The sequence below is a fragment of the Corylus avellana genome, chromosome 11 (genome assembly GCF_965113065.1).
Source record: "Corylus avellana chromosome 11, dhCorAvel1.hap1.2, whole genome shotgun sequence".
In the NCBI taxonomy this organism is placed as follows: domain Eukaryota; kingdom Viridiplantae; phylum Streptophyta; class Magnoliopsida; order Fagales; family Betulaceae; genus Corylus; species Corylus avellana.
The window spans coordinates 5,522,809-5,537,177 of NC_142500.1; positions in this window are offsets into that span (position 1 = coordinate 5,522,809).

A 14,369-nucleotide genomic window follows, 5' to 3' on the forward strand; every position below is an offset into this window, starting at 1 on the left:
CGTTACTGTTGAAACTCGCTCGATTAACTAGTGACACATACCCGGCTCGCTCGATTAAACTCGACGAGGGCTCGTGAGTTCGACTCATTTAAGTCGAGATCGTTTAAAGCTTGCCCGACTCGTTTAGGGCTCGCGAGCTCGACCCGATTATCGCTTGACCCGACCCGACCGCACGAGAATGTAACTATGTTTATGGACTATGTTATAAATCAATAATAATCATATATTTAATGTGTATACAATTAACTAATTAAGGGTATAACTCGCATTATATTTATATGGACTATGTTATTAATTATAGGTTTAATGTCCAATTCAAAAAAAAAGAAAAAAGAAAAAGGGTTTAATGTCTACAATTAACTAATTAAGGGTATAACTAACATTATATGTACTATGTTATTAATTATAGATTGAATGTGTAAACGATTAACTAATTAAGGGTATAATTAACATTATATGGACTATGTTATTAATTATAGATTTAATGTGTACACAATTAACTAATTAAGGATATAACTAACATTATATGGAATATGTTAATAATCATAGTTATAATTTTATAATTTAATAACTTAGTTAATACTTAATACTTAATATATACTAAATTACAAAACATAAGAATGAGAATGTATGATATAACTTATAAGTTATAAGTAACTACAAAGGTAGTTAATATGTAACTACTAACTAGTTATATACTTTTTTTTTTTTCCTGAGCAACTAGTTATATACTAATTATGTTACTTGTTGCTAGTTAATAGTGTGTGACATTATTATAATTTAATTGTAACAATTTAACATATTAATTATTACATATATGATATATGAATCATATAATATATCATATATGAATCAATATGATTTGAAATTATTACAAAGATACTAACATGTAACACAATATACAAAGTTGATTATAAATTATTACATATATGATGTATTGATTGCAAATTTCAAATTTAATATGTAATTAATGACAACTATGTTTATGAACTATAGTCTATATATGTTACTTACTTACTTGTTTTTGTCTTAGAGATATATTAATTAGGATTAGGAGACTCAAAACACTAAAACAACTAGACATTATAGACTACTAGTTAGTCTAGTTACTTAGTTAGTAACCTAGGGATAAGTTGATAACTAAATAATTTAACATGATAAGTTATTAATATTAACTATTAATTACTACTATTACACTACTAGTTAGTCACTTAGTATTTAGTAAGTTAGTGTGTTATATATTAATGGTGTTAAGTATAACAAGTTAACATATTAATTAAAATTGTAAATAATACTACATATAATATGATAATAGTGATTAGTGTGTGTGACATAATGACATTATTTGACAATACTAATAGTATGTGAAAATGTGAGCCGTGAATGTAACTATGTTTATGAACTATATTATTAATCAATAATAATCATAGATTTAATGTGTATACAATTAATTAATTAAGGGTATAACTAGCATTATATTTATATGAGACTATGTTATTAATAATGGGTTTAATGTATTAGTGTATGATATATTAATTACAAATTTCAAATTTAATATCTAATGTAGCTATGTTTATGAACTATAGTCTATATATGTTACTTGTTTTTGTCTTAATGACATATTAATTAGGATTACGAGACTTAAAACACTAAAACAATTAGACATTATACACTACTAAATAATGATAAATAATACAACCATTTTTAAACCTATTTAGTATTTAATTAAAATTTTGTTTTAGAGTTTTTATGGGGTACTATTGCAAGCACAGTTTGCTGCGTACTTTAGTTAATTATCTATCTTTGATGTTTTTTGTTCTGTTGTGCTTGTGTTCTCTTTCGGTAGGTACTGCTTTTGAGGGTTTTCACTCAAACTCTCCCCCTCCCTGTTTGTTTGTGTGTGCCGCCGATCTCCTCCGCGCTTGCTTCGCTGCTCATCGCTCGCTGTCGTGTCTTTTCACGCGCCCCTCCCGTGCCAAGCTTTTTGTGCCACCTTCCGCGGCGTTTTCCGGCCAGCTCGCGATCGGCCTCCTCCGGCTGCCGTGACCCGCTTTGAGTGTTTTTCGCATTTATTTTCCTGTTTTGTTGTTTTTCTGTTTTGTATTTCCTTTGAGTTCCCCTGTATTTGGTTTTATTTGCTGTAATTTATTTTTCTGCATTAGTTTTATTGTTCCCTTTATTTCTCTGTATGGTTTTATTTATGCTTGTAATAAGGCTTTCTCCTCCTACTTTGTTGCGCCCGGTTGCTGCCCGATATTACTGGTCCAAACCTTTGGGTTGTGGATGTGAAATTTATCCTGACTTTCGAGTCGAGGAGGATGAGTATCGGCTTGTGGGTTTTGCTCTCAAGGCTGAGGAATAAGCGCTACCTATGCATTAGATGGTGTCTGTTTGATGCAGATCTGAGTTTTCAACCTGATATTTAGTCATAGGTTAGCAGATGCTGTGTTTTGGTTGATTTGGTCTGTTGTTGATGATTGTATCTTTAGCTTTGACTATGATTTACTTCAGAGCTTTTTGCTCTGTTTGTAAGAGCTTTAGGCTCGCAACTTTTATCAATGAATGAGTATGATATGTTTCAAAAACGGCTGTGATTTAATTGATACAAATTTGTATTTAATTGTAACGGTTTTGATCATTTATTGGATAATTAAGAGACAAGCTCATCTAAAATCACCCATACTAGATTATTCTGATTATTTGAAATTTGAAATATTTCATCTTAGAATCATAGCCGTCCGATTTTAATTGATTTAATAATAACCGTTGGATTTGATAAATGGAATACAGCTGTAATCCATTCCTAATGTGAGAGTTATATGATGTTTTACATAACACCTTGAGCTCACAAATCCGTCGTTCTGAATTTAATTCGAAAATAATGATCAAAATAAACGGTCAAGATCATTTATTGGATAACACATGGAACCGGATTCACCAACTCACGCACGCGGAGGATAAATTCACTCTCGTACTCCCCCACACATGCACGGTCTACGAGACTACAGCAATCTCGGTTTTCATGCAGGCTATCTCAACCGTCCACAATTTTGTGATGAAATCGAAGCCGTTGGATGCATTCAATGGACGACAGCTGTAAACCATTTAATTGCGTAGGAGTTATATGGTGCATCTGAATCGTTGTAAGCTTCCCCTGATTGAGCTAATCCAACGTCCTTTATTGAATGAGAAGATAAGGATCAAAATAAATGGTCAAGATCATTTATTAGATAGCTAATAAGCGAGCTTATATGAAATTACCCATACTATATTATTATGATTATTTGAAATTTGAAACTTTTCATCTTATAATTATAGCCGTCGGATGTAACTTGATTTAATCCAAGCCGTTGATTCATCTCTTTCAAGCTTCCAGCAGCCTTAACCCCAAAACAAAACTTCAAAACCCTCTCTCTATCTCTCGCTCTCTCGGCAGCCGCTTCAATTTTCAGATGAAATCCTAGATCAAAGCACTCTCTATTTCTTTCTCTTTCATTGATTTTTGTTTGACTGTGATAGATTTTGGCTTGATTGTTTGTAGATTGGGTATGAGTTTGAAGGTCTTCCTCTGGGATTCTAAGTTTGAGGGTTTTCCATCTTCGTGGAAGCCGATCGCCCAAAGGTACGTTCCAATGCATAATCTGGTTGCTTTTTTTTTTTATTTTTTCTTGACGATTTCAAATCAAAATAAGACCATATTACTTTGATTTTGATTATGTGTTCGGGTGTTCTTTAGGGTGCTCTGTGATAGTCTACTCGGGATCTCAAACTGTAAAAGAAATGCTAAGTTTTAATCCTATATATGTTTTCAAACACTGATACTATTTTTTTTCTTTGTCAAAACAGTATCGAAACCATGACAATATGTGCTAAATGACAAAGGTAAGGTTTCAATCTTATAAGTTATTTGCATAACAGTATAGAATGACATAATGACATAGAAAATCTCATAAAATTGGTAATTTTAAGTTTCTGTATTTTATATTGTCTGAAAATCTCATAGAATTGTGCTTATAAATATCATGTTTATATCTTTATGCTATTGATCTATTTTTTCATTGAATGCAGTGTGGTGTTGGCAGGCTGGCAGCTGGTGGCTAGGTTGTAGTTTGTAGTCTCTTTAGATGAATTTTGCCTTTTGATCATTTCACTCATATAAGTCATTTGTAATTTTTTCAATTTCATTTGTAATTCTGGTTGTAATTTTGTTTGTAATTTAATTCTTCAATTTGATTTGTAATTCTGGTTGTAATTTTGTTTGTCATTTAATTTGTCTTCTTCCATTTGAAGTTGATTGTAATTTGGAAGGCCTAATTTCATGTTTTTATAATTTCTGCAATAAGCAAGTTTTTATTTTTAGGTTTTCCCATGAATCATGGCTCTGTTATAACTTATAAATATAATTGTCCTGAATTTGACCTGATTTAGTGAATCTTAGATGATTTATAATTGACTTTTGGAATCTTAATATCTTATAAGATTCAGTGTTGAATTTTAATTGTTTTAGGGAATATTAATCTTAACGAGCCGAGCTGCTCGTTTAAGGTTCAAACGAGCTTTTAACCAAGCTCGAGCTCGGTATCACAAGGTTTTAATTTTTTTATCTAACCCAAGCTCGAGCCGAGTCGAGCCAATCGAGGGCTCGACTCAGCTCGAAAGTGCCCTTTCACGGTCCTGAACTCGATCCCGAGTGTGTCAAATTCCTTAATGAGCCGATCTTGAGCCATAGGTTTCAAGCTCGGCTCGAGCTCGAGATCGGCTCGTTTATTTGTCTTCCTAAATGAGCCAAGCCGAGTTTGCTAATACCTGGCTCGGCTCGGCTCATTTACAGGCCTAGATATTTCATACATTGTATACGAAATTAATTGGGTTTGTGGTGTTTTTCACAGGGTACCATGAGTACTAGGGGGAAGACAAGAGCACGGAGGGGCTCGTTCGTAGTGCGGTAGTCTATGTCGCATGGGTCTCCGCCAGACCAACTTGATGATAGCGAGCAACAAAACGTTGCTCAGCTTCTGGGGATGCAGGAAGGATATCGACCAGTTCTTCCAGCTGCTATGGAACGGGAGATCCTTGTCCCTGCTCTATACGGTCGGACAGGCATAACCCATATGGGGTATTGGCCTGATTTGTATCCGTACAGCGAGTTAGGACAGAGTTCTCAGGGCGATGTCGAGCGGCTTTACAGCCAGCATAGCGCAGGTACGGCCGAAAGTTTTTTTAAAGATTGGAAGTTTTGAAAGTTTCTAACTATATTGGTACGATATCAATTATATTTAACTACAACTACAACTTCATAGAATTCTAAACATTCTAAAAAAATACAAAGCAGGTTTTGAGGACAGTGAGACAGAGGCCGAGGAAGACATGCCTGGTGGGGCACAGGCCACGAATGACCCGCAACCCACCGACCCTGCTCCCGACGACCGATTAGGCCCTTCGCAGGTCCGGACCATAAGTAAGTGTATATGCTCGAATGTCATGCATATTATTCGAAATAACTTACATTGGTAATTTTTAATTTGTTAGGTACCGATTCTGATGGAAACACCATTATTGAGGTGTTTACCATTCTTGACTCGCACAGGCTGCCGGGAGTCCCTGCCGGCAAACGGATCATAATGAAGTACAATGCATCATTGCAACCTGTTGGATTTAGCGCCTTGAGGTTTAGACAGATGACCGGAGACGTAGTAAGGAGCATAAATTATGTCCGAATATTGGATTATTGGACGAAGGTACCAAAGCGTACCAATGAGGATATTTGGGATGCCTTGATGGTATGTATTACATATTATGTCAAGCACTCCTAATGTATATATGTATATATACGCTCTAAGTTGCACATGTATATGTGTGTTTATATCTATATACATATACACATATTTTAGGTTTTTTTAATTTCTCAATGTTGAACTTGTGCAGGCATACTTTTTCGTCACACCCGAATACAACTTGAAAGCCGTCAAGAATGAAGCATTTCGGGATATGGGCAAAAAGCTGCGGACTTTGAGGCACGACCTTAAAAAAATTTGTGCAATTATGGAGAAAGATACTCTGGACACTGTACGGGCAAGATTGGGGGAAGAGATGCTAGGCACGTACAATGCCGTTGACTTGGATATCTTATTGGAGAGATGGTGTAGCCGGGAGAATAAGGTAGGTCATGAGTTAAACTCTTTGTGTTGTGTAGTGTCATTAATTGTAATTGTGTTAGTATTAACATATTAAAAGTGTTAACTGTGTAGGATTATGCGGCGAAAATGAAGAGCTTGCGAGCATTAAATAATACGCCACATTGCACCGGATCAAAGAGCTATGCCAGGTTGACACATGAGGAGGTAAGTGTGTAATTTATCTTATACTTATAAATGTAAACATGTTATCATTTGATATATTTAAAAATATATGTATGTCCTATTTTATCTGCAGGCCGAACATTTGGGCAGTCATCCTACTCGTGCATAAAATTATATCCGCACACACATGAAGAAGGACGGTACATATCCGAATGATATTGTGAAGGAGAGATGTGTATGCTACTCACCTTTCATATGTTGTTTTGCTTATATATTTGATAAATTATTTGTGATTAACAATTGTATGACCCACTGACTCAATAATTAATGTGACATACAGGAAAGGATGAAGGAGCTTATTCCCACCGACCCTGTAGCATCGTCTAGCATCACAAAGGGAACGGTCAGGTGGGTGCCAAACGACGCATTCGCACAAGCGATTGAAAATAAGCTTGAGTATGCCGGTAGGGTTCGGATGGCTAGACCAAATATTCTGCCTGTGCGGGGGACCATACACTCATACTATACACCGTCACATGCACGGTCAAAAAATGCCAGGCACTCCACGATATCACAAGAAGCACTTGATAGAGCGCTTGAGGCGAAGAGGGCAAAGCACAAGGAAGAGATAGATGCCTTGTTGGCCGAGAACAATGCGCGGGAAGCTCAGCAAGTGGCAGAGCAGATGGCTGAGAACAATGCGTGGGTAACACAACAGGAGGTTGAACGTCAGGCACTGTTTGACGCCCGTTTCCGCCAAATCGAGGAAATGATGCGGTTTAACACCGCATCAGACAGAGCTTCCCCACTTTTTTCGATGGTGCAATCGTCGGTCGACAGTGGATCAGGTAATGACTTTTTTTAATGGTCAATTTAGGTTTATATATATATATATATATATATATATATATATATATATATATATATATATATATGTGTGTGTGTGTGTGTGTGTGTGTGTGTGTGTGTGTGTGTGTGTGTGTGAACTTCTAAATTTAGAGTTTGGATATGTTGTAGTCATTCTTATTAATTAATGATGTTGTAAATCCTATTGAATTTGGTTAATATATCATGGTTGGTTTGGTGATGAATGTGGGTTAAAACTTTGCATTTGAAGTGTTTATTGGTATCATGAGATAGACCACTATGGTCCTTGTAAAATATTAAGAATCTAGTGTATGTGATTGTGTGAGAGTATGAAACGATCAAGTCTACACTAGATGAATATCATAATTTTAAGTAGTTAATATAACATGATTTGAATATATATAAACTCCTATGTGTTAATCTCCTCAACAAATTAAAATATTACGGGAAGATTATCAAAATGCTGCATGCACTATATTTATATTTCAAATTGTTGACTTTAATTTGGTCTGGTATGAAATAGTGTTGGTTGAGATAATTATTTAGAGTTATTCATGGGCGTATAAATGGATATAACTGCATGGCACAAAGCAATACATGCATATCAATATCATCAAGAACAGTTGTTCAGAAACTTAAGTTTGTAACTTTAAATATAAATAGATATAAATGCACTCAATTCTAGAAAGGGTGCTTTTCCTTTTTGTTTATCATCTCTTCTATTGAACCCCCAACATTAATAACCTATATGGAAGCTCTATAATTGCAATGGAAAAAAGAAAAAGTTCCTATGTCTCACATAATTGTCATGGCAAAAACGAAGTTTATCTTCTCATGTCTATATATTATTGATTGATTTGTGATCATATATATATTGACTTAATTTTTTTTTTTCTTTTTTATATGAATTTTCTGCTAACTTCAACGTTTTACCTATTTTTGTTATATCATTTACTGTGGAAGAATCAACAACTGAGTTGGGTGAATATTCAGGCATTTTTCTTTCACTTTACATCGTGACGTTGCTCGATGATTGTATGTATTATCATTTGCAGCTAATGGATTTTATTTGTTTGGTGATTGTTTTATCGGTGAATATTATTTGGTGATTGTTTGTTTTATCATTTGCAGGTAATGGACATCGTAGAGAGGATGCTATCGATGTCAATGATCAACATTGAACGTCTGGTTGGCTATTCACACTTGTATATAAGTTACTTTATTGATGTAATTGTATTTGTGATAGTTTTATTGCTGATAACAGAGATAATTAAATTGGTGTATATTATGTTATTTGTGATTGGCCATTTGCACTTGGTATATATGCCATTTTTTGTGTCTTGAAGTTAGTTTTGGTGGATAGTTTGTGATTGATGTTAATGGATATGATATATGTTATTTGATGGAAAAATTGTAGGATATGACTTGTGATTGATGGAAAATTTGTATATTATTTGCATGGATTTGATGGATAGATTGTATATCAGGTTAATTGTAATCTAAAATTCGGGTATAGTCCTAAAAAAATTCACAAAAAATATAGGGGAGGAGGAAAAAAAAAATTTTAAACTAACCAAAATTTCTGATGTATCAAAAAATGACACGTCAGAAATTCCTGACGTGTCACATTCCATGACACGTCAGGAATTTCTGATGTGTCTATGGTACGTTAGGAAATTTTTTTGATGTGTTAAATCCAACACGTCAGAATTTTCTGACGTGTTGGATCTAACACGCCAGGAATTTCTAACGTGCCATCTTTAGCACGTCAGAAAATTTTTCATTCCTAACACCCACAATCTTGACGCCTGAAACACGTCAAAACCGATACGTTAGAAGGATTTTCTGACGTGTCAGACCACCTGACACGTCAGAAATGGAGAGTCAACAAAAAATTAGTTTTTTTTTATAGTGAAAATTCATTTTTATATAAAATAGCCATGGATGGACCATTTTTTTTTTTTTTAAATCCTAAAAGGAAAAAGTGTGAGAGTTAGGGGAGATGAAGAAGAAGAAGAAGAGGAGGTGAAGATGGAGAAGTTTTTTCTTTGATACGAAGCTTTAGGGAAACTCTTTTTTTTTTTGGAATCCAGGGAAACTTTTTTGCTCTGATACAAAAGTATATAAAACTACCCCAGCCAATTACCCAGAAATCAAACAAGAGCAGGGCCCAATAAAACTCACAATCTTTCCAAAACCGACACTTTCTTTCTATTCTCCAACATTTTCTCAGTAACCAAACAGAATATCCACAAACTCAAGCCAAATCCAGAAAATCAATAGAAAAGAAACTCCCAAATTCAATACCCATATGAAATAGGACCCAGAATTTATACCAATTGAAATGAAGTTTTGAGTTTAGAGGCCTCCTGGCTCCAGCAATGGTTCACCGGAGTGTTTAGAGGCCTCCGGGCTCCGGTAATGGTTCACCGGAGTATTTTTTAAAATTTAAAATTTTTTCTGGAATTTTTTTTTAATTAAAAAATTTATTAATTTAAATTAATTTTCAATTAAATTATTTTTTTATTAGGAATTTCTTTGCACCACTCGTGGTGTACAGAAATGAAAATCTCTGCACCACTCAATTTTATTTTTCTCTCTTCTTTTCTCAATTTTTTCTCTCTTTCTTCTTTTCTCCGGCCAGTTCTCCATTTTCTCCATTTTCTCACTCTCTCTCTCTTCTTTTCGATCTCAATTTTCAAAAACTCAAACCCAAACCCAAACCGAAAAAATCTTCAAAAAATCAAAAACCCAAACGTCAAACCTAACAAATCTTCAAAAACCCAAAAATATTCTTATTTTTTATTTTATTTTATTTATTATTTTTTTTTTTTTTAATGTACCCAGCTTCTCTTCTCCTTTTCTTTTTCTTTTTCTTCTTCTCTTCTCCTTTTCTTTTTCTTCTTCTTCTTCTTCTGCTTTCTTCTTCGATCTGCTGCTTTCATTTTTTTCTCTCTAGATCTAGAGGGAGCTGTCGTGCAGTGTTCAGAGAAGGGAGATTGAGAGGAGAGAGAGAGTGTGGGGGAAATAAATGAAGAAGCTGCTATGCAGCGTGCAGAGAAGGGAGATTGAGAGAGGAGAGAGAGAGTGGGGAAATAAATGAAGAAGTTGCTGTGCAGTGTGCAAAGAATGGAGATTGATAAATGAGAGAGAGAGTGTGGGGGAAATAAATGAAGAGACAAAGAATAAAAAGAGTGAAAAAGTTGAGGGGAAACAAGAAGAGAGAAAAATTTTAAAATCCTGCCTATTTTTTTACGACATGTCAATACCGGGTATCGAGGGGATTCCTGATGTGCCATATGTGGCATGTCAGGAGTTTTTATAAAAAACTAAAACATAATTAATATATTTTATGACGGTCTGACGGGCAAAGCACCACGTCAGAATTTTCTGACGTGGTAAATGTTGACCCGTCAGAAAATATATAATTTTTTAAGTTTTAAAATCTTAAAAAAATTTTTGACGTTGAAATATTTAACGCGTCAAAATTTTTTGACGTGCTAAAACCAACACGTCAGAAAAATTCTGACGTGGCACTATTCACCTGTCAGGAAAAAAATTTCTGACGTGGCAATTTTGCCACGCCAGAAAATTAGTGACGTGGTGACAAAACATGTACTATTGCCACGTCAAAAAATGCTAATTTTTTTGTGGTAAGATTGTTATTGAGATGATAGTTTGAGGGGGTTCAGTGGATTTTACCTTATTAAAAATTAAGAAATTTACTCCGTTTAATGAAATAAATGCTCACTTTCATTCATCAAATGTGTTATACGAGTTGTGACTTGTCACCTTCCTATTTAATTAGGCGGTTTCAAAATTAAAAAACTTTTCCCGTTAAATAAAATAGGGAAAAATACAAAATCAATTCTTGTGATTTACCTGATTTGTAATTAAGTTTCTGTGGTATTAAAATGAATTCAAAGATCCTTAAAGTATGCCAAAAAAAATAATTTACTCCCTACAACCAAATTTCGTTCACTAACTTAACAGATTATAATAGCGTAAAATGTTAGAGCCAATAAAATTGTGATACTTATCTTATTGAAGTTAGTATCACACTAACAAAATCTGTTAAATTAGTGGACGAAATTTGACAAATACTTTAGAGACCTTTGAGCTCATTTTGATACCAAAAGGAGTTAATTATAAATCAGGGAAACTATAAGGACTAATTTTACATTTTTTTTTTTTAAAAAAAAAATCAGATCTTATATTAACTCATAGAAATCTATATCGGACCCAAATCCGATAGCAATCAAGAATTGCCTCCCCCATTTGGACATTCCTCATAGTGCCACTCCGAGCCATTATTTTCGCACCTGTAATGCTTTAAAGTTTAAAGTTTAAAGTTCCACTTGTGTCTCGTACAAGTGGGATTCATACATGCGAGAAAGACCCAGCAATGTTTAGAAAATTGCTGGCTAGCAATAGCAGCAATTTGAGCCGTCCGGTGCAGTAAACGGTCCAAAAGAAGACAAATCATTCAGGCCACGTCATCGATTCGCGTCAGGCTTAAAAATTTAAACCCAGACTAAAACACAACATTTCATGCAATGAGTCAGCCCCCACTCTCCAATCTACTCAGTTCCAGTTCCACCGTAACGACTCAACAACGGAAATAGATTTGGAGGCCACCGAGTCACCGACGACCTGAAGCGGTGTGGTTGGGGGGACATGAAAGGGCAGATCATTTGAACGTTCTTCTCTCCTCCAACTCGGCCTCTTCATGGCCACTTCATCCTCTGCTCAACCAACCACACTCTCAAGTCTCTTTTTTTCCTGAAAGTGTTTTTTTTTAGTTAGATGGGCAAATAGTTACTGCCATCGTAGATGTGAGTTTTTGCAGAATTCTGTGATTGGCTGGAATTTTAATTCGCTAAGTTAATGTTTGATAGAATGCCATAACTTCTCGGTTTGGTAGTGTTGCTGTTGCTAGTGGAGGAGAGGTATTTGATTTCTTGGAATTTAATGATTAGTGAGTATGCGCAATCTAAAGAGGAGCTTACTCTTTCATGGGTACGGTGGGTTTTTTTTTTTTTTTTTTTTGGGAAAATGCTTGCTAGAGAATTCTCTTGCGTGCGTAACACATGGAAATATGGAAGATGCCTATCATTTGTTTAAATCAGATGCCAAACCATGATGCTGTTAGTATTAGATGGGCAAATAGTTACGATATATGGGTATGAAAAATGCGGTTTTGATGTTGCTAGAAGTTTATTTAACGAGAAAATTATACTTTACCCTCTTAAAGTTGACAGCGTTTTTCAATTTGAATCCCAAAATTTTAATTTTTGCAAATTTATCCCCCTAAAGTTTAATTTTTTTCAATTCAGCTATTCCTTCAATTAAATGCACTTTGACTGACGGGATAGTAATCATGTGTGCCGCAACTTGATCACTTATGTGTAATTCTTCCCCAAAATGCCCCTCATCAAAGTTTTTTTCCCCTCTCTCTCTCTAATTTCACTTATATGGAGATTTCTCAACAACCAAGGTTAGGGCTTTCTGATGTCGCTTTTTGATTCCTCGTAATCTCCTCCATAACATCTTTCCCCAAAGGCGCCGGAGAGGTTGTCTCCAACCGCGGCTACAAGGAGTAACGCAGAGCCCCCAGAAGAAATCAAACAAATTAGCTTAAAAAGTTAAATTTGAAACAACCACGTGGAAAATCAGAACACCGCAAGACATTGAAGAAAAAAGAAATTGCACCCAAATCGAAGACTGAAATCCCACACCCACTACCCAAAAACAAAAGATAATCAAAGCCCGGCCAATTGAAGAAAACACCGGCAGAGAAGTGTGAGGGGAGCGACAGTTTCAGGGAGATGGGGGGCATTTTGGAGAAGAAAGGTGCATAAGTGATCACGTGCGTCGCACATGATCACTATTCCGTCAGTCAAAGCGGCTTTGACTGACAGAATGGTTGAATTGAAAAAGATTAAAACTTTGGGGGTAGTTTGCAAAAATTGAAACATTGGGGTTCAAATTGAAAAATACTGTCAACTTTGAGGGGGTAAAGTATAATTTTTCATAAGATTTCATAAAGAGATCGAGTTGCTTGTAATGCTTTGATGTTCAAAATGATTATTGCTTGTAATGTTTTAGTACGTATAAGATATCAAGTTAATTAACCTCATTTAGTCCCACTCTATTTAGCTCTGTTCAAAATTTCTGTCTTATGTAAACACCAAAAAAGAAAAGAAAAAGAAAAATGATATAGTAATTATAGAGCATTTACTATCTTTACAATATTGTTAATTTTTCACAAGATGCTGTTTGATGAGAAATGAGGTAGGTGAAATCAATTACCAAAAATGATATTCAAACAAATCTGCAAAATTTCGATTTAGTTGAGATTTGAGAATTTGAGGTCTACATTGCTAGCTTCAATTCAAGCAAGCAAGCAAGCCCCAAGCTTAGAAAGAAAACACAAAAAAAAAGCCCCCAAGCACTACATAACTCCTATGCCATGATCATCATCACTGCAATGAGTAATTATGATCATTTACATTTACAAATAAACTTTGTACAGGCATGCCCCAGGCAATACAGACCTTCAGAAGAATCAGAACCATGTGTCCAACTACTACAATGAGAAGTTTATACCTTTACAAGAACCCACATCTACGAATGTCATTTGAAGTTCATGACTTCAAATTGATGGTACGTGGAGAGAATTTTCTCCCTCATGCACGGGGATAGGAGGATGTGCACAACTTTCCAATAGTCACACCCTTTTCCACTTGCACGCATCTAAGTTCACTGAATTCATCAAACCCAGAACCTTGTAAGCTTCGGAAACCCCGGGTCCTGAAGTACAGTGTGTGAATTAATTAATTTTTTTTTTTTTTTATAAGTAATACAATGTGTATATTAATACAAGCCATGACCATTTTTGATCTACCAAATCTCTTTCCGACATTCTATCAAACAATAGACTAGCTAATTCAACAAACCGGCAACTCTAAGTCCAGCCAATCACATAATTCTGCAAAAACCCGCATGACATCTACGATGGTAGAGCATTACAGGCCCTGCAAGCAGAAAACATGAAAAACATAAGACTTCATCATAGTTTTAGAGGCCGAGTTGGAGGAGAGATGAACACCCAAGCGAGTCCAGATTTAGCCGCTTCATATCGTCCCACCCAAACTGCTCCAAGCGAGTCCCGATCTAAGACTGGGAGCTTCTTAGCCTCAT